This window comes from Apteryx rowi, unplaced genomic scaffold (assembly GCF_003343035.1).
Source record: "Apteryx rowi isolate R43461 unplaced genomic scaffold, aptRow1 scaffold_110, whole genome shotgun sequence".
NCBI lineage: Eukaryota > Metazoa > Chordata > Aves > Apterygiformes > Apterygidae > Apteryx > Apteryx rowi.
The window spans coordinates 1858782-1878819 of NW_020447309.1; the positions used below are offsets into that span (position 1 = coordinate 1858782).

A 20038-nucleotide genomic window follows, 5' to 3' on the forward strand; every position below is an offset into this window, starting at 1 on the left:
ATTTCCCACGCCTGTAGCCTAATTGCGTTCTCCATTGTTGCATTTGTTTCCTCTAAAAAAGAAAAAGGGCAGTTGAATGTAGCACAGCATTCAGAGTTTGGTATTAATGCAAAGAAATAGTACAAAAAGGTCCATTGAGTCATATAGTGACTCAGAAAGCAATAGAGGAGATCCCTTTCTGGCTATGCAGAAATGTCAGTGGTTCATCATGAGAGCAGAAATCTCTTAAACATGCTGGAAGAGGCAATTAGTTTCTTCATCTGTTTTTAAAAAGTGAAGCAAGTCTAGCAAGGTGCAGTACGGAAGTGCAGCGTTGTACGCAACTCCACAGGAAGCAAGATTGAAGCTACTGGGGAAGTTCAGAACTGGGTGACCTCCAACGGATGCAAATAGCGCAGGTTAGTCTTTTTAAGTCTCTCTTTTTAACCAGGCTAAGGGGGTTCTGCGTGCATATTTTCAGTTCTTTGAATATATATCTTTTGGAATAAGAAGTCTTTCGTACAGATGGCACTCGTTCTGTTCGAAGGTGGTGGCATGTGGGCTTTTACAGCAGGACCATACAAAAGCAAGAACAGGAAGCTTTTCTGTGCATTAGCCCAGCATGTGCAAAGCTGGAGCCTGGCTTGCTGCACAACAGCAGCATGGGTCAGAGCTGTGTTAGAAATAGGAATGAGCTCTTCTCTGCCTTTTTTCAAGTGCAGGTTAAAACTCTTGACTATACTGAGAACTTCATTTTGTTTGTTTCAGCTGACAGTGAGTCTAGAGCTGTTTTGTTTGGTTTTACTGGTATACTCTGAGTTTTGTTTTCTCTCATTCCTCAAGATTTCTATTGAGGAATTCGGTCTTAACTTTTGTGTGTTGGAGTTTCTTGGCTTGGGAATTTTCTGTATCAGGAATGAAACAGAACCAGTTTCTCTCCACTTGGAGCTCTCAAGGTGAGCAGATCTAATGAGATGCACGCTTTATACTCCTAGACAAAAATACTTCCCTTATTTTTAAACATGATTAGAATATTGTGATTAATTAGCAAATTGGAACACAAAGTTGGAATGCAAGTTAAAGAAAGTAAACTTAAGGGTGATGGAGTAGAATGCTGTAGCAGTACTTCACAAAATCTGAAATAACATTTGTGATGGAAGTTTGTAATGCCCAAGGGAGCCTGCCAAACGGCCGGTGTTTGGAGCGCGGGTACAGGTCAGACAGGGAAGGACTCGCGCGGCCGGCTGGGTGCTGGGCGCCCATGGTCCCGCGGGGGCGTGCGGAGCCCGCGAGGAACGGCCGCGCAGCCGGGCGGGCAGGGGCAGGCTGACGGGAAGGGGCCGCTCCACGCAGAGCCCTCCGGGGCCTCCGAGCTTTGCCGGATGGACACAGCGCCTTTGACAGTGTAAGTGATAGCGATCTACCATGCAGTGCAGCTGGTGGGCATGATAGATGCTCTTTTAAGGACACATCAGAGATTAAAATCAGAGATTTGTGTTTCAAGCAAGTTTTCGTAAAGCTGTCTATATATCCTCCCACACCTTTTAAAAATATTTCCCTGGTTCTTTTGAGGGGGGGAAAAAAAAAGGTCAAACTTGCATTGCTGTTTTAGCCAGTGTGCCTCTCCTCGTTTTAGCAAGTGCATTCGCCCCTCTTTCGGCGTAAGAACGTCTATGTAAAATGAATACAGCGGCTCAGAAAGGGTCGGGCTGCGCCAGCTCTGTCTGGGCCTTCACCAGGAGCAGTCCTCGGTCGCCTCCCGCCGGGGAGCAGGGGGCTCCTCGCCTGGCCCCCGCGTGGAGATGCGGCGGGTTTGGCAACGGCAGGGCCTGGCTTCGGCGGTGCTCGTCCCTGCCCCGGCGCTCGCTGCCCCCGGCCCGGCAGCGTTTGCTCGCGGGCCGGGCGCCCGGGGTTTCCCGCAGGTTTGCTTCGGCTGCCCGGGCAGAGCGCCCGCCGGGCTGGGGAACCGGCGAGTTCTGCAAGGCGTGCAAAAGCTCTGCCCAGCGCCAGTCTTCCTGCTTTATCGGCGTTTCTAACCTTCAGCTGAACGCTGTGCAACTCAGCTCTTCCAGTCTGACTAAGAATGTGATTTTAAACCAAATTAGTTAAATCCCCCTGCAGACACTTTAATTGCAGCTTAATCATGCCATATAGTGGTTCATCTCCAATAGATCAGGAGCTGCTTTAAGCTAGCTTAAGTATAATGGCTTATCACTAATGCATTTGAGCCTCCACACAGAGGTTTGCACTAGGTATCTAAAATTGAATTTAAAATAAACCAATACCCTTTTCTTAAATAAATAAAGCCTAACACTTTTACTCTACCACCGAGATTGAGCACAGACAACCAGAACTGGAGACTAAAGCGAGGAGGAAATCCCGAATGGGCCTGTTGCACCAGCTTGTATTATGAAAAACAGGGAAAGAATGTTTCTTTCCCAAACAAATTAAAAAAGAAATCTGCAAAAAGAGGAAAAGGAGTAAAGAGTACAGACTAAACAAAAGGAAATAAATACGGATTGGAATGAGAGAGAAGGAAACCAAAAAAAGAAAATATTAAAAAATGGAACCAGATGGGTGCAGATTTTTTGCTCAAAACCTCTTTTACTGAAGTTCAGAAGGAAGGGAGAATGTGTGCATGCGTGTGTGTGTGCGTTTGAGTACAACTTTATTGATAATATCTATGGAAGAAACCTTCATTTTTCTGTGTGATCTTTTTACTGTTATTATTTATTTTGGTTACTTTCCCTTGGGCAGTATTAGCATACAACTTAAAGTTTGAGATAGCACCAAAGATAGGTGGAAACAACTTTGAAATATGCTTGATTCTTCAAATAAACAGAAAAATCAAAACATTCAGGATGCCATTTGAATCATTAGTGAGTTTTGCTCTCCAAAAGCTACTAGGCTGCCTTGTCCTGTTGCCTGTGTATCTGCTGCATGCTTGGTGCAAGGGGACAGGCATGGCCTACCCTGCAAGGGGGGAAAACAAAAGTGAAAATGTGCATCACTGACTAATGCAAACCTGAACCGTACAGGCCAGCTTCAGAGACTTAATAGCTGGGTCCCCACGTGGGTTTCAGTTCACCACACAGTTTAAGCAAAGGTTTCATACCAGTGAGAAATTTATCTTTTATCTCTAAATATGAGTAAATAAACACAGTCCTGCATGGTCACGGTTCTTGTACTTTATTTTAAATTGCCTGGATTTTTAAAGCCATTTTGTTTATCGCTCTGTATGTCAAATGGACAGCGGTATCTTTGGCTGGGGCTTCATTTGCAGCATGCCTCTCTCACGCCTTGCTGGCCATTCCCTCCCCCTCCCTTCCCCACACGCACACTTGAATGCAAGTTCTGCAAATCGTTTCTGTAATTAGCTGCTAAAGCATCTAGGGGTTGAGAGGAGGTTGCTTTTGCTTTTGTTTAGTTGATTTGTTTCAGCTTTTGCATGCATTTTTCTCTAGCCTAAACTATAGAAACCTCCTTATTACAAAGCTGTTTAATGAACCATGGCATTTGAGAGAAGCAACCGTAGCAGCAGATACTCCATTCAGTCTTCCCACAGTATCAATCCACACGTGTTTTTAGGCTCTCCTGTTTTCATTCCACCATTTATATTGGCTTTTACAATGCTATGCTGAAGTCAGTGGAATTATTTCAAATTTACATTGGTTTGAGAGCAAATTGGGCCCTTTGGCCTCAGGTACTAACATTCACTGTGGGTACTGAGTGCATAGACAGTGTATTTTCCTGTTCTGATTCCTCTTTTGATGGAGGCAGCCTTCTCTTCACATGCTGCCAGTTTTTCCTGCAAAATTTCTATTTAAACAGGGAAAGGCACAATAGATATGTGCCCAGCTTGCAGGGTCCCCAAACATTTTGGATTTGCAAATAATAGTTCTTTTCTTTTTCCTTGCAGGAATGTGCAACCTGGGAAATGTTATTGCAAGATAATTAACTTGAGCACATTTATTCTGGGCTGAGCTCGCCAGGTCTTGTATTCCGTCCAGGCATCTCTCCTGCTGGTTGAGAGGTAGGTACCCGGAGCTGGGGAGAGGGTGGGGGGGAGGAAATGGAGAGTGGGGAGGAGTTACTGTGTGGAAAACAGCAGAGGGAAACAAGTCTCCAGTGTGGATATTCTCTGCAAAAGTCGGAAAGCACAGAGCCTTCTCATGATTACTATTAAATGTCTCTTTATTTGCAATATGATAATATTGGAGTCACTTTTTCCAGGGTAGGTTTAATAACAATGCTAGTGAGTTTACTGATGTGCTCTGATGTGGCACAGCTTTGCTGGTGCTACAGTTCAGATTTAAGTGCCTTAGCTTGTGTCAGATTCTGTGCCAGATCCACAAGCATTTAACACACGCAGCAGGTTTTTTCCTTCCAGGAACAGAGGGCTAACTGTAGAGGGTTTTAAGACTTCACAGGTAGGTCAGGAGGCAATAGAAAGATATGATTTGATCAGGTGCTGTGAATTCATAGTTGTCCTGACTTAGGGCAAATAATGTTGTTATATTTGAAAACTGCACAGCGAAGGCCCCAGTGTTCAGAGTTTGGTGTTAATACAAAGTAGTAGTATGAAAAGGTCCATTGAGTCACACAGAGAATCAGAAACAGAGGAGGTAACAGTGAGTTTATTTCTTTTTTAATTGCAGAAAAGGCTCAATCAAAAAGCACTTGATGTAAATAACTGGATCATGCTGATCTGGAGCTGGTGCAGCCCAGTAAATCAAATGTTACTCCATATCGCAAGTCTAATGTGTTTTAACCCCTGACTGTAGCATCTTTTTGATTAGCAGCCAGGTAGGAAGCTGATGTGGGCGGCTCGCAGAGGCGCTTGGGATTTTTGCTTCTCTGTAGATGTGAGCACAAACACCTTTATTCTGCCCCTCTTTTTGAGGGGGTTTTTTGGTGCGGGCTGATACTTTGGTGTAGTTTTAGCAGTGCACTGGCATCAGAAACCATAGGCTGGAGAAATCTGGGTCCCAGGCCTGGGAGACGGGAGAAGAAAGAGCTGATCCTAGCACTAGGCAAAGAGCTCACTTCATTTACGGCTCCGCATCTCCTACCAAGCAGGCTGCACTACTGTCAGGATGATGATTAGTGCTGCACTGCTGCCAGGATAATTGCCTAATTATTCCAGATTTGAGGACCAAATAAGATGGTACACCTGTGATTGGTAGCCAAACACATCTCTTCAGACACTGAAAGTTAGAAAGGATTATCTGTTTGAAGCAGCAGGACATGTATGTAGGGAAAATATGGGTATTTTTAAATTAGCATTTATATTTTATTTCAGATCAGTAAATTAGATGCTGCAAAGGAATATAGAATGCAATATTGAGAAAAAGCTGGTGAATTGTCACACTGACCCATTTCAGATATTATGATATGGGATTACAGAATATCCTAAGAACAACAGTAATGACCAGAGGCCTAGCAAACATGACCTGTGAGGAAAGATTGAAGGAAATGTGATTGTTTAGCATGAAGAAGAGAAAATCAAAGAGGCATGTTAAGTTTTCAATAAATTATTCTCCACATCAGTTGTAAATAGGATGAAAAATAACAAAAGAAATTACAGAAAAGAAGGTTTAGATTAGGTATTGGGGAAAACTTCACTAGTTGTAAGGCTGATGAAGGCTGATTGAAGAGTAGAGGACTGAGAAGTTTTACAGAATTTCCATCATTGTAGCTTTTTAAGAAGAGGAGAGACAAACACCTATCAGGAATGATAAAAACATAATAGATTGCAGCTTAGAGGAAGTGGAAGAATCTGCCTCTGCCAGCCCTATTGTCTGTTGTTCTGTATTTCAATCTCTTTGTTGACAGTAACTTTAAATTTCTGTGGCTATTGATGAAAGCTGATTAGTTACTTTAAAGGCAATAAACACTTTTGGATGCATGGTACCGTATATCCAGCACTTCACTTTTCAGGGAGGGCAGGTAACATGCTGCTGCTGAATATCTTGAGGAGATTTTGCTCTTCTAATTTGGGAGTCACCAGATATGAGTTCACTATACTGTGTACTGTGACAAAGTACTAAGTTATAGGCTAAACTTAGTCTCCAACCTTATTTAAAATAAGCCCAGCTTGGTTTTGTCTGCATACGCTAGCCAAACTGGTCAGTTTGGTCAAGGTTTCAGCCATATTTTAAAGGATTCAGCAGATGCGATGCTAACTTTAGCTAGAGTTTAACAACTGTAACAACCACTTCTATTGCAAAGAAAATAAAGGGGAAATTAGCTGCTGTCCCCAAATACCTGCTGTTTTAGGACAACTGCATTGAGCATTGCAGTCTGAAGTGATTGACTTGCATACTTCTTTGAGCTTTTGGCAGACTGGCACTAGTAAGGATGTGTTTGAATAGCCATGTGGAGTACAAGGACTTGTCAATTAAGTGTTTTCGAAAGCATTCTTCAATACTTGCATTTTCCCTCTGTGGCTGCTTCTGGTTTTGTGGGTATTTTTCTTTTTTCGTGGCAGTGGTATGCCGTACCATCCCTTTTTTTAGATTAAACAGCACCAGACTACTATTTTTTGTGCAAAAAGCTGCATTCTGAGTACCACAGGAGCTTGGCCAGATCTGCTCCCTTGCACAGAGGCAAAACACCTCCAAAATCAGCTGCTTCCTGGGCTCCCACTGAGTTCCTGTATGGATGGTGGAGCAGACCGGCTCAGAGCTGCCACCTGACACAAAGGTGAGATACTTGCCTGTTACTGATTACATAAATTTGTCAGAGACTGGGAGGCATTGCCAGTCCCTGAGGAGCTGATTGGTGGTACCTTGCCCCTCTGAGCAATGGCTTGCAGGTCCCAGTGAGGTCAGTAGGAGCTGCTGCCTCTCAGGCAGGCAACAACTTGAGTTGTCCCTCTAGCATGTTCACCCTGGTCTGACAGAGAGGAGGAAAGCAGCACAGTCAGGCAGATACAACCTCATATGTGATGTTACTACAGTCCTCTGAGCCCTGCTGGTAAATCTGTGCCCTTCAGGGCAGGCACCAACATGATGGATTGCCTTTGACTGCACTTTCTCCAAGGAAACACTTGATTGTTGAAGCTCACTGGAAAAAAGATGGAGGTATAAATATTTGAAATAAGACACAGCTGAATGAAATTGCTTGCTTTTAACTAACAATGAYTTTGGCAAATCCTTTTTTAACGTGTATGGACTTAACCAGCCTCACAAATGAGAAGTGTTATTGTTCTGCTGTGTTATTCCATATGGGACAGCCCAGGGTAGCTGTGGTAGGTAATGTAGCTGCTCTGGCTTCTTTCTCAGAAAGCCAATGCAAAATATGCCTCCTCCTTATTTAGAGGAAGATTGGCTAGTTCTTGCTGTTAATCCATGAAAGACTTTGCCCTGCCTTTTTTTGGCAGAATCCATTAATAATCATTCTTTCCAGCTTCTCTTCTTCACTCGCTAGCTAAGTACTTGCCATGTGCAGCTGTAAAAAGTTATTTCCAAAGTGAGCTCTGCAGGAAACTGGAGCAAAGACCTCTGTAATCAGAGCCATGGAGGAAAGGAAAAGGGCTTTTTTACTTTGTTGTCTTTGGTTGACTTGGGTTTGATTTGTGCCATGCCTTAAACTAGTCCCTTTACAGGACTTTGGGGCCTTGCGTGTCTGCACCTATGTCCTTCCAGCGCCCGCTCTAGTGGCACCAAGTCGCCTTGTGCATCATTTGATCACTGCCCAATTCAGGGGGTCAGCGGGCAGCAAGAAGCTCTCTGCAAGCTCAGCTCCTGCCTTGTTGAGGCAGCAGTGAAGCTATGAAAGCGTAGGCATAAATAGCATTTAGATGCCTACGTTTGAAAAGTTTTGTTTGGATATCAAAATTAATGATCATAGTTACAGTTCTTTAGGGCGTATTTATTGAAATGCTTTTTTAAGACAAAGTTTATCAAGTCCATTTTTTCCCTGAGGGCAGAGGTGAAATCAACCTGAATTTTAAAATTAGAAAGTTTCAAAATTATCTTTTGAAACAAATTAAAATGCTACTTAAAGCAAATATAGGCTTTGCTGAAATTTACATTTCTTAGAACAAAAAAGTTAAAGTTTCAATTCTACTGAAATTGAAATGAAATTTTTAAAAAATCAAGATTTTAAACTTTTTTTTTTCTGATTCAGACAGAAATCTCTTCATCGCTCAGACTTTGACAGGACATAAAATTAGTTTCCCACTTGATTCTAGTTTTTTTTCCCCAAAAATACATTATTACTCCTGTAGTATACTAACATACATAAATACAGCATTTAGTGCCAATCTAGACAGAACAAGGAGTCGACATTTGCAGGCTTAGTAGAGACTCTTTGATATGACTTTAGAATTGCTCTGAGTTTAAAAGAACCACAAACTGGTAGAAAATAGAACTTGAACCTTGTCATCTGTTAGATAACTGCCAACATAAGCGGAGAAGCATATTTTATAAATGAAATGTTCAGAATCTAGCTTTAATTATAAGGCTCTTAACTGGACAATGGAAACATTAGATTAAATATGGAGAGCTGAACTGTGTGCCCTTACTGTGGCTATTTAGATTGGCATTATCTGCTGCAGTGGTGTACCATGAGTTCTGAGGTGCTTATGTGCAAACTGCATACCCCAAATACCAAATCTGAGCCTTCAGTTAAAGTGCCAGCTGTAAAAACCAAGCCCCCACTTTCAATGCTATCTCTCCTCGTGGGGCTAGTTTCCATAAATATCATGTCCTGCTGCAAAACTACATCAAACTCCAAAATATATGAAAAAGTAGCCTTACAAAGCCATTTTGAATTAAATTTTTGTTGTAGCTGTATATAAAAATGTATTCTGAATGATGTATTTGAGGAAGCAAATGAAACAAAATGTAATTGAGGTTGGTCACTACTCTAGCTTATAGTGGTATAAATATGAAGAATATTAGTATTGACTGGATTTTACTCTTTGCATTTTGGCAGCTTATTTAGAAAATAACTGAAACATCTCTTAGCTGTACCTTTCTTTTCCCAGTGACTTTTGACATTTTTTTCTTGCCAAAAGGCAGCACTGGAAATATTTAACAGAAAAAATCCTCGTATTACTCAGGATGTTTTCCAGATTGGACCAAATGGAAATTGTCGGTGATAGGAACAGTACATGAGTATTGTGGTGACTTTCACACACGCAACCTCAGATGCTGAAGGCTGAGATCTCTCCTATTACACACACAGAGGTATTCAGTGCACTGTGGGTTAAACTTGTACTGCTTCACAAAGAACCAGACTAAATCCAAACAGAGGAGGCAGAATTTCAGGTCTGTCCTTCCACCGCTCCTGCTCTGAATGATATTTGGAAATAGCAGCCAGCGGGACTCCAAGCTCCTTGCTTGGGGATCTCCATAAACACAAATCCACCAGTTCCACGTCCCTCCTGTGGCTTGGATTCACGAGGCTGGCCTGGTGCTCCTCTCTGTGCTGCCCAGATAGTGAGGGTGTCTCCAGCACCCTCCTGCCTTTGCTCCTCCACCTTCCCTCAGCCTCGCGCCGGATGGGTGCCCTGCTGCAGGGCGCACCAAACCCTTGGTTCACGCTGGAGCTCCTGTTCCTCAGACCAGCAAGTGCAGAATGGGAGATCTTCTGCAGGGTTTCTATATGTATTTCCATTTTGTAGCATTCCCTTTGCTCCAGTAGCCAGTCTCGGAGGTGGGCAAGTCTTGGCCAACCCAGAACAAGGCGTATGATGCCTTCAGTTGTTCAGTGTTGCACCAGGAAGCAAGAACTCTTCACCTCCTGGCTGGCAGTCAGCTTTTGCCCTGAAGTCTGAACTGGCAGTCCTCATAATTTATCATGCATATTCAAATTACTCCATTTGAACTGTATCTCCAGCTGGTACAAGCCTTCATAGCTCTGGAGTGAAACTATAGCAGTTCCTATCCACTAAGCATAGCTGATATGATTTTACTTACACTTAAAAAAAAAAAAAAAGACTTTTAAAATTAAGCTGTTCTTGCTGTATTAACTAAGGCAGTGGATTAACAGAGTTAATGCATGTATGATATAAAATCAAATCTACATATTTAAAATAGAGAAAAAGATATTTGGTCTGGTTTGGTAAACTTTACAGGGTTTTCTGATAGCAAAGCATATTGCTTCCTCTATTAATTTCTGTGAAACAAGTTGCAGGAGAAGCTTCTTGCTGGATTCCTACCAGGCAAGTAATCTGATGGTGCAGGAACATATCATTTTGAACTTGTTTTTATATGGCTTAGAACAACATATCATTTGCCAATACTGCCAGGATATTAGGTGATCATGTAAATTCGCACATGAAATAGTGTGCTTCTACACTGTGCATTTCAACACTGTTGCCTTTTGTTGTTGTTTTTAAATGAACCTGTTTCAAAGAAAAATATATAAGTTGGGATGTAAAAGGTTAAAATGAATCTTTTGTCCTTAATTCCCCTTCAGTTTGGGATTTTGGGATTGCTTTGGATAGATTTTTCAAAGTTTTGTAGTCCCTTCTGAAAAGAAGATTACCATTTAGCCACAGTATCTGAGTGGTTTTGAGTGAGCTAAGGGAAACTTCAGCATTAAGAAGAGGAGACTGAAGTGCTGGGTTTGGAAGGGGGGTTGTTTGCCAAAGCCAACTCTGTTTATTTCAGATTATGTTTTGCCTCCACTTTTCCCCTCCCCTTTTTCATCTCCATCCTGATTTTAAAATCTCTTTCCACAGATGTGTGTTTATATTGCTGAGAACCTTCAAAGATAATTATGGAAACTGTAGCAACCCACCTAAAAGCTTCCTGAGCCTTAATACAAAATGCATGGCAGGCCAAGCCTCAGAGGGCAGAGGCCCTCTTCCAAGCAGGCAAGAAGGGACGTTCAGAGTGGCTCTGATTGCTTGTGCAAATGGGCGCTTTGCCGTCCCACTCCCTGCATGTGCAGATGCCCAGGGTACATTGCCTGACTACACATGCTTCAGGGTTTTCAAGCTTTAAAACTGATGTTCATTTTAATAACTGTAAGCTAGTTACTACATAAATTACGTATGAGAGTTTCATTTTGTAGCTATTCTCAAAAGAGGATCTATGTTAAAACACCATTCAAAGTAAATAAAGAAACAAAACTTTAAGTATAGAAAGTGAATAGTGTATTTTGTGTATATTCATTTACACCTCAATGAGCTGAAATTTTTCCATTTTAACTTTGCTTTATTTGAAAACTTGAATTAATTCTTTTGGGAATGTGAATTATGAAAGAAAATTGTTTTATAAAGCCCATCAGAGTCTACAAAGACCTTAAAATTTCCATAGCCATATTATTGAAATAAGCATTTAAATGGCAGATCAAATGCCATTTTATAGCTTTTTACATCTGAAGTCGAAGAAGGTTTGTGGACCCAAGGAACACAAGTTTTATGCAGAATGTGTCCGCATTTGGTATCTAGCCAGTCTGTAAGGTCTGGCCTGTGGCTTTCTATTCAATTTGTGGTCCGTGAGCGGGGCGCAGGGGGAAAGTCGTGGGGAGTTTTTCAGGAGGTCTCGGGCCTTTGAGGCAGGTGGCAGCACATTTTGCAGTTTGCTGTCCCCGAGCAGGATGCCAGCAGTAGTGAGCACCAGGAAGGGCATCTCTGTGCAGGTTGTGGCCATGGTCCCTGCTCCACCAGCCTTACGCGTCCACCAGGCAGCGTGGTGGGAACCAGCGCCAGCCCTGGCTGCCAACCGCTGAGATCCTCTAGCGCATCGCTTACGCGCAGGCATGATTCTTTGCTGCACGAATGATCTGGTTTAATAACTAATCCCTACCTACGCTGCAAAGCCCTGCACCCTGGAGGCTATCTAGGGACTTCTCTGGGGATACTCTTCATGAGGTTCTTAAGTCCAATCATCTCAAACAGTTCAAACACTTTCTGCAAAGTCATAAGGTCCAATGGGTCTCCTCCAGCTCCCTTGAAAACTGGCCTGAGCCTTTCTACGAACTCTAATGAGAGTAAAATTAAACTCTACATCTCTACCCATTTTAGTGGAAGTTTGGAGTCTCAGCACTTTGCAGCTCAAATCACACAAAATTAACTTTTGGAAAGGAAAATTTCTTTTAATTAAAAACTCTACCAAACATGGTTGCCTGTTCCTCACAGAACTGATTTATGGGGCTTGCCACACTGAACAGAGGCTTTTATTGATGGTAATCTGGCTCTGAGGTGGTATTTGTTTTTCTGAACTGTCTTTGGTTGAACATTATGCAGATCTGGGGTTGTGCTTTGTTTTGTTTTTCCCACACTCTGGACAGATCAGTGTTTGATTGCTGCTCTAATGACAGGTATTCAAGTTACTTTCTAATTCATGCTGACACCTGGGCTGTAAAAACTCTAATGCGCTCTTGCTGATACAGTTGCTCCTTCGCTGCTGATTGCCCGTCACTTAACTTTTTGTTTGGGCTTTTGATGTGAAATTTGAACAGATCTCTTCTGTATGCTGTAGTTTTTCTGCAATTTTATAAGAATATTGTAATATTTACAAGAGATAGCGATTGGAAAACAATGTTTTAAATTCATTCCAAATGTTTGGCCTTTTTATTCCTCAGAGATTTCCATTCAGGGGTAGTCACTATTTTAATATTATTTTATAGATGCTTGCTTTATTAGACCAGTCATAGTTCACTGCAGATTTAGTAAGACTGAGTTGATTGTGATGAAGAAGAGGCTTTATGTTAAAAAAAGCCTCCAAGTGGTTGATTCTGAATTTATGCCTACTGAGAAGCAGAATAATCTGACATAGTGTGAGATCCTTGATCTTCTATATGACTTCATTATAGTAAAATCCTTTCTTGCTGAGGCTCCCTGTCTTCCTGTTGTTCAGAAGAGAAAGATGAATGAAGACAGTTTCAGGAACGGAGTTATGCAGGTCACAGTGTTATTAATTTGGTGTCCTGGGCGTCTGTGAGGATGCAGTGCGGGGGGTCACAGAGCTTCCACTACACAACCTGTAACCCCAAGCAGGCTCTTCCCAGCCCAGCCTCAGATTTGCAGGGGAGAGAAGCCCCTCTTCATATCGCCACCACGGTGAAGGGACCCATGGCACCACGGTGGGGAACTGCGGTCAGCAGAGGTCCACCAGCAAAATCCCGGGGCTCTTTCACCAAGTTTGGTTCCTGCAATTTCTTGCCGCACTGGCTGAATGTTGCAACAGCTCTAGCCTTCTAAAAACGTTCAGGTTAATTCCTAACTCCTGATACCTTTTGGCCTGTTACCACTTAGGTGTTACACCTAAGGGAGAGGAGAAAAATCCACCAGATGTCTGTCAGTTTGTTTCAAATGACAAAATTTCCTTCATGATACATAAAGCAATAGCATCCAAAAAATACATATACATATAGCTCCTCTACTCAACCAGAAAGCCAAAAGGCAGGGAAGTTAATGTGACCATTACGTTATTTTCACGTTAATGAACTTGGGGATCCAAGGGCCAGTCCATGCTCTTTGGGCTCTCATTCACCAGGAATGACATGTGAGAGAAATATCCTTTCCTGCTGCTACCTACCTATTTATATATGTGTGGTGTTATGTCTATCACCTTCACTCCACGAATTAGCCTGTCCGGTCAGAAAGCTGAGTGGCACTGCATGGTGTGGACGTGTTGACAAGTTTGGCACTGGTGGAAAAAGTCCTGTTCTTTAGGTGAATAACTTAATGCAGTGGTTTCTTCTGATATAGGGCTGAATGAAGCTGGAGGCAATTCTGAGAGAATTTTAATTTCTAAATTGGCCCATTTACCCTACCGGCAACTCGTGGAGCTTAAGACTGCAAAAGTCTGTGGGAGAAAGCGGTGTAGAAAAGCACATGCTGCTGGATATCCACATGACACTGAGTGATCGGCTCTGTAGTAATGAGACATTGGAAAAAGCAGCCCCATCAGAGAGAGCTCTTGGACTGGGCACAAAGAGCAGTACAAAAATTGTTCATGAGAAGGATCAGGCAAGGGAACAAGATGGAGAGGAATGTCAGACGCTTGTTTCCCAGGGTATGGGCAGTGGTCACAGGCGCTCTGAGACGTTGTCCCTACAGCTGCTCTGGGGTGCCTTAACAAGGAGAGCTTTAAAAATCGAGGGGCTTTTCTTTAGGACTGCGCGCAGAGACTCACCGCACACCTGGGTGAATCTGTTGCTTGTGACTCTGGGCAACTTGCCTAGAATAATATATTTTGCATTCTGTCAAACATTCAGGTTGACTAAAAGCTGCCTTAGATGGTAGGTGGTTAAATATTGCAGAGCGCTGTGCTCCAGATGGCTCAAGAAAAAGCTTAGGCGCAAACAGATCGGTCCTTTGGCATCGCTGTCGCCTGGGAGAGAAGGCAAAGCTGTTGTTGGGCTTTTCTTTACGGAGGGTTTTGGACAGCGCCCACCCTGGGGCACCATTATCGGGCCTGAAACAGGTGCCTCAGCTGCCTTTGGGCACGCAGCTGGAGGTGGATGGGATCCCCCCGTCAGTGGGACGCGTGTGTTTAGCGCAGCGGTGAGACTCCCTCCAGGCCGGGCTCGTGTGCGGGCTGGCTTTACTCCGCACATCACTGCACTGGCCTGAGGCCTCTTTCCCTGGGGAAACACTGCGATCGCAGAGGTGAAGGGGGGTAAGGTGCCTCTCGGCACCTGAGCCTACGGCAGCGCTTCTGCACGCCTCCTATGAAAGCACGGGCTGGGAGAAACTACAGGAACATGAACTGGATGGGAGAAATATCGACTGTCGCTGTGTCAGAGAGAGACTTTCTGCCTAGTGTATTTACTCTTAAATTATCTGTTTTTCTCAAGTCAATGTCCAAATGCTCACAATGACCAAAACCTTTTTTTTTTTTTCTCTCCCAAAATAGTGACTATATTGGTGAGTAGGGGCAATCCTCCAAAGCTAGCAATTGCCTATGATCCTTTATGTATCTTGAAAAATCTGTCACTGAGAAGGAAGAAACTTTTTTAAATACTTGGATTAAAACAACATTCTGACACCACAGTGGCCTATTTCCTAGCTGTAATTTTCCACAGATGCAGTACGACTGCATTTCACTGGTTGCCTCTGACAGATCTGGCTTGCTGGACGCACTTTGCAGTAGACCAAGAGTGCTGCTAGCTGTTACTGCTTTTTGCGCTTCCCACTTATGTACTGGCTCAGTGGTCTGATAGTTCTCTTATCACTGACACCGCCGGGGACATGTGCTTTGTTAACGGCTTTTCTGTGATGGTGAGAAGTAGATCAAAAGCATTTAGGGGCCCCGGAGTCCCTGAGGAATTTCCCAGCATGCAGCTACAGTCGGTGCTGCCTCACGGGGCGTTGCGTTGCCCTGGGCCGCTCGGCACTGGGTCACCCGAGGAGCTCTGGGAGGATGGGAGAGTCTCTGTGCAGCCTAAATAGGGCTGCAGAAATGCTTACTGTAGTAGCAGCTTGACATCTGCTCTCCCCCCAAAATCCCCTGAGCACTCCTGTTAAAGATCTCTAGACTCTTGCTTTCCCCTTTCCTCTGCTCTGGCCTCTGACCATGGCAGAAGTGTGTGATGACTTCCAGCTGGGTCAGCACGGGTTTCGTAGGAGTACAGCTCCCCAGGTCAGATCTTCCCTGTGCTACCCAGCCATGCCATCCACATCACGCTAAGTCCTGGTGTGGGGCCTCCAAAGCGTACAAAGACCTCACCTGCTTTATACAGGTACCTGTGAATGAAGTACATCATCTGTGGGTCCTCCTACAGCATTTTAATGCCCATAGAAAGAAGGAGGAAGCTCTACCCCAAAGAACAGAGGGATGGGGGGAGATGTTCGGTGCAGGAGCTCCCCAGCGCTGCTGAGACAGGCCACTCGCTCTGCCCCGGCATTTTGCGTAGAAGGGGGCATTCTTCACTCTGGATGGAAAGTCATACTCATAGCGCTCATTTCAGGTACCACTGAGAGTTTCTTTGAAAAAATGTAGAAAAGCCCCAAATAAAATCGACTTCCTCTCTCTAGTGTCATCATCTCTCCAGAATTTCCCTGGGTCTCATGCATCCAAAATAACTTCTCTCTTGGTCTCTCTTTTGACTGTCCAGTTCTCTGTGAGTGGTTTTGAGTGTGTGATGTTAGTGCTGCCACAGCTTCCTCTGGACAGGGTAAAAAATTTATGTCCTTGCATCCTTGTGATGGCCTTTTGCAGACAACGCAGTCTTGTAATCCTTGCACCAAAAGGAGTGCGGTTTCAGCCAGAAGCCATGCCTAAAAAGGCCAGTCACTGATGTTAACAGCCCCAAAAATGCTGAGGGTAATGTTTTTGGTACCACTCTTCCCCTCTGAGCTCCCAGGCTTTGGGAGGTTTACCCCCATTCTGCTTTGGTGGTTGTAGAGCCGCCCTCCCGCATCTCAGCTAGATCTTGTATTGGGCTACTTTAGCACCTGGCAGAGGCTTTGTATTACTATGTGTGTGAAGGACCAAGTCCACAGCGTCTCCAAAAAGTTCTCCTTTGCTGTCTAGGGGAATACCTCTTCAGGGTATTCAGGGAGCTGCCTGCTGCTCTGGGTTTGCTTTGGTGTCCTGGTTGAATCTTTTAGGGTTTTGGAAACATCTGTCTGTACTTTTCTATAGGTTTCTGTATGTTTAGAAATTAAGCCTTTGGTTTTGCTTTGATAAAAAGAGAAGGAAAATATCTGATATTTTTCAGGTGGGATTTACTGGCATGGTGTTGCATGGGAGCTGTGTCTTCATCATCCTCTAAAGCTTCTCATTCAAAACTTTCTACACTCCTGCACCAACTTGCTTAACACAGACATCCTCTGTGGCCCACGGGCGGCACTGTGGTGTACCATGGGACACGTAGCCTTACTAAGGACTCAGGCCCGCCAAGGAAAATGGCAAAAGGGAGCAGGGAGACTCAAACAAATTTCATAAGACATTGCAGTAATATTTTTAATCAAAATAGTTCTGTACTCCATTACAAAAAATTCATGAAAACAATATTCTGATCTGCATAAAACTGATTTTTCTGTGGGAAAACAATTCTGTTTTTAAATTGTTTTTCCGATTATCTTATTTTTTTACTTAGTGATTTTTTTTTTTTTTTTTTTTTAATACCTGCTTGGTAACCTAGCCTAATTTCCTCAAATTCGGATTTCTTAAACTTTCCTTCCTCTCATTAGCAAAAAGCAATACCTTCTGAAAGAATCAGATCAATACTGTTTTGGAAGTTTGGCCCTTATGCACAGAGGGACAATCGACAGTTTAATTGGTGACTTCATGCATTTTCCCCTTGAGTTCTATCAATTCTTTTTTTCTGCAGTTGTTGTTTGTTCCTTCCTCTTTTTTTGCTTGGAAATTAATCATGCAGGAAATGATTAACCACAGTGAGCTGTCTGTCTGCCTCTGACTCAACGTGTTTAAGGGGGAGCTAGCAGCAGCTTAAAATGGCTGACTATAGGCAAACAGTGCAGTTGCAGTCCAGCTGTTCCCACCATCCATCCCACATAGGAGTCATTCATTCTTTTTAACATTTATACATTAAAAGTGCTCTTGAAAAGATTTTTTGAGGTACCAAACGTAAATCTGAAATTTCCAGAGTTTAGTTTGGTGCCGCTTTTTCTTATTACCCTCCATGGGGTGTCTTGCAGAGCAAGGGGCTTTTGCAGAGCACAACATATATTGTCTCTCTCCTATACTTTGTGTTTTAAATGGAATTTCTTTTTAACATGACGTATTGCAGACTGCTCTTGAGGCCTCTGTGGTGGTGCGTGCCCACTAATAGCAAAGTTAGTGCTGACAGAGACTGACCCTCAGCAGGAGACAGGCTTGGGCATGCTCTCGCTGGTGCCCGCCGCGCAGGGGCAAAGCAGCTGCTACTGCTGTGGCCAGCTGTGGAAATCCTTCTCTATTTTGGATGATACAGACCTTTGTGTTTGGAGCTCGGAGTCCTCGATTTTGGTGTACACGTGTGTGTCAGTTACATTAATCCTTTCTCCTGCAGAACCAAGCTTCATTAAATATAATGATTCTATATTAGCTTTTTGAAAGTAGCGATAATTTACACCACTGCCTAGAATGCAGGCAAGAAAATGCATACTGGATTTCAAAGTACTGATACTCCTTTAGCTCCTCTTCTTTTTTGGGGGGGGAATTAGTTGTCTTTTTCAATGCTCCACAGCACTGAATGTTCTAAGCAACTTGGTAGTTAACCAAGTCAGTAAGTAGAATTTATTACTGTGTGGATCAGTTACTATTTCAGATCGTTTATAGTATCAGCTGGTAGTAATTGAACATCATGTCCATTTCTTAAAATGAGATCTTTCCCACTGATCAAGAGCAAATAATACACTATGAGAAACTCGAGTCCATTGCTAAAGTATAGGACAATAACCAAAGCTTTCCTCTAACTGCGGAGCTACAGCTAAACTTCTTAGGACATCTCCATGTTCTACATGGAAGAGAGATCCCGTGACTTAGTGATGAGCAACGCAGCTGCAGGGCTGAGGTGCAGTCCTGCCGCCCCGGGTGCTTTGCCCTTGCAGCGCCAGAGGTGCTGCACTGCGCAGGCATGCCTCTCCCTCGCTCTGTGTGCTCGCTACTTTATTATTAGTCATCCTCCAGGCTTATAGTGATCAAATTTATAATCAAGAATGTGCCATTTTTTTGCTTACATAAAGGCAGACAAAGAAATAGATTGTACAAAATCTAACAGCCAAACAGCAAGGGTGAGTTAGAGCTTTGAAGACAGAGGCCTATTTCTTGCTGCAGAGTTTCTATTTAAGTTTCTCAGCAGGGGCTGAGTCAGGGAGAGACAAAAGTAAGAATGAAACAATGTCATAACTTATGTTTTAAGCTAAAATTTGAAAAATCAGTGTCTTACTGACTCTGTAAGTGCATGCATTTTACTTATATGTGTGGGCATGCAGGTTTCCGACTACTGCCATATAATCTTTTTTCTGATGGCTCCTAAGGGAAATATATGCTCTAGAATACAACACAGAGATATAGGAATCGTATTTCATACTTATGTATTGGAAAGTTGTCCTTTCAGCTGATTCAGGTATACTTCTGGCTAAGCTAAGTAGTTTGGCTGTATGTACTTCATCTCTAAACACAGAGGCAGGAATGTAAAATACATTTATTGGGTGACAAAATATAGTCCTCTAAAGGCTCACTGGAGGTTTCAGAACCACTTAATACTCTGTATTTATATGCCACATCGAGTTTATTTAGTTCCCCTCAAATTACTCTAAATTACCATATCCATTTTAGCAGATCTTATATAGGAATATATCACCAAAAATTATCAAAGCATGAACATAAAGTGTAAACAGCTATGCCGAATGCTTACATTAGACTAAAAGCCAATTGTGCCTAAGTTTGGCCCGTTGCAGAACCTTGCCCTATGCTTGCAAAATGTCATTTCCCGAACCCCCTTGCGACTGTGTGCTAGGGGTTACAGGGCTTGTTCGGCACTAGCTAAACGCTGGGCTCGCAAACATACAGCTGTGTACCTCGTTTCCTGCCCGCTCAAGAAAGCCTCAGAGGAGGTAACAGCTAGCGTACGGTGGGTCCCTGCAGATACGTCAGCGGCGGCAGAGGCTGTCGCCCCTCGGTGAGAAGGGATGGGCGAGCAGGCTGCACCTCGCGCCTCCCTCTCCCCGCAAGGAAGGTGTGCAGGAGGCTCTGGAGCACGGGATGTGTCCGCGGGTAGCGGCTTCCCCCGGGACACTGCAGGCTTCCGAGCGTTTCCGTGCTTCCCCTCTGTCCCCACCAATCCCCAAAGAAGCAGATCTAAAACAGCTTAGTTAAAAGGAAAGAAAGCAGAATAGAATAGCACAGGCGTGTAAAAAAGTGACAGTTCAAGTGACAGAGAGGTAAACGAGTAGCATCATTTGCAAAAGCACTGCTTTTTAGAGAAAGCTCTGCACAGGTCAGTTGACTTGCTGCGCTCAGGTTTGAGCTGCCCCAGGGAATTCGTCTCGGAGCCTGAGTGCGAAGCTGACCTTACTGCCCCCGGCACAGGGACTCACGGTGCCTTATCCAGGCCGCCCTGGCCTCTTATCAAAGCGTGGTGGAGAGCAGAATTTCTCTTTCTCATTTTAATCGGCTGAAGGAGTTAAAAGCCTGGT

At 43.6% G+C, this 20038-nt stretch overlaps 1 protein-coding gene across 1 annotated transcript in view; it reads left to right on the forward strand.

Moving 5' to 3' along the window:
- The first annotated feature begins 318 nt into the window (after nucleotides 1–318).
- WIPF1 (WAS/WASL interacting protein family member 1) overlaps nucleotides 319–20038 on the forward strand; it is a 38980-nt gene continuing 19260 nt past the window's right edge. The window contains exons 1-2 of the mRNA XM_026075522.1: nucleotides 319–398; nucleotides 3899–4012. The gene's annotated coding sequence lies outside the window, so the exon portion shown is untranslated. The remainder of the gene's footprint in view (nucleotides 399–3898; nucleotides 4013–20038) is intronic.